This window comes from Teleopsis dalmanni, chromosome 2, assembly GCF_002237135.1.
Source record: "Teleopsis dalmanni isolate 2A chromosome 2, ASM223713v2, whole genome shotgun sequence".
In the NCBI taxonomy this organism is placed as follows: domain Eukaryota; kingdom Metazoa; phylum Arthropoda; class Insecta; order Diptera; family Diopsidae; genus Teleopsis; species Teleopsis dalmanni.
The window spans coordinates 210,239,609-210,241,039 of NC_051847.1; positions in this window are offsets into that span (position 1 = coordinate 210,239,609).

Below are 1,431 nucleotides of genomic sequence, written 5' to 3' on the forward strand. Positions count from 1 at the left end.
ACCGCAGGAATGCTATACGTTATAAAAATGTCAAGCTCTATTGGCAAATATTTACGTCTATTATTTGTTTAATTTTTTTCAACTTCAGGCTGACATTTTCAGTCAGTCGAGACGTCTTTATGCTCACACATCACTTTGAAGCATCTGCGCTGGACTGTCGTTTCCAATGCATTCATTCATAAAATATTGCCAATTTGCATTTACCGATTTTCAGTAGCTTTCGTGATTTATCGAAGAGAGCAAACCAGTTAGTGCATTAGCGTTTGGATTGAGGTAAACTTAAGGTGAGGCTACTGCAGGGCTGCTTCGATTAGAGATAAAATTTTAACCATTCAAATTAATCAACTTGAAGCTCAAACACTTGATGTTTATTAGTACGAATTTAATTATCTACAATTAAATACTAATTAATCAATTACACAATTTAATGGAGAGGTATTTTGCAACAATGTCCATTGTATAGAGAGAAAAGCTTTGGAAGAAACTTTAACTGCATTACCTTCTGACAATATAAGATACACTAATGATAACCTGTGCCACTTTGATTTATTGCGTTCATAAAAGCTTAAAACAATCTATGCTTTCTGTTTCACTCACACCTGCAACTGCCTATATAACCAATTCTTTGAAATGAGTAATAATAAAATTTTAATCGCATACTAAGGCATTTCTCTAACCATAGGTTCACCTAGAATTTGTTTTTAAGAATTCTAAAAGAGGTTTAATATAAAACTTTGTGAACGATTATAACATAGAGTTTGAACTATTACTTGGGTATACTTAAAACAGATAGTCAAGTGATGTATGCTATCGCTACACTAAAGCATATTTCTAGATATGAAATAAAGTTCTAGATATTTATAGTTAGTATAAAGAAGATATAAAAATACAGTATAGATAAGAAATATATATAGTATATAATTATATATAAATCAGTTATTGTTATCAAGAGAAAATGAAAATAAATTCAGTACTATTTATCTAATGCTACATTAGAGACAAAAAATTATCTCAAATATAAAACTAATGAATAAGGATTACCCATATTAGCTGGACCCAACTGACAGTTAAAGTAATCAAGAGAAAATGAAAATAAATTCAGCACTATTTATCTAATGCTACATTAGAAACAAAATTTATCTCAAATGTAAACCTAATATATAAATTGATAAAAGGTTACCTATATTAGTTGGACCCAACTGACTAACGAAAATGAAAATGACGAATGGTATAATGGTAATAAACAGTAATTGAATTCAGTTTAATTTACTTTTAGGATATTTGTGGCTACTGTGTACCTCTGAACCTCTATTAAGTATCTTTTAACGTCTATTGAGATTTCAATGTATGAAACAAAGTAACAAAACGAGAGAAAAATCAACGCAGACATCTTTATGGATTCGGCGTCTTTTTAATACAGAAATATCTAGT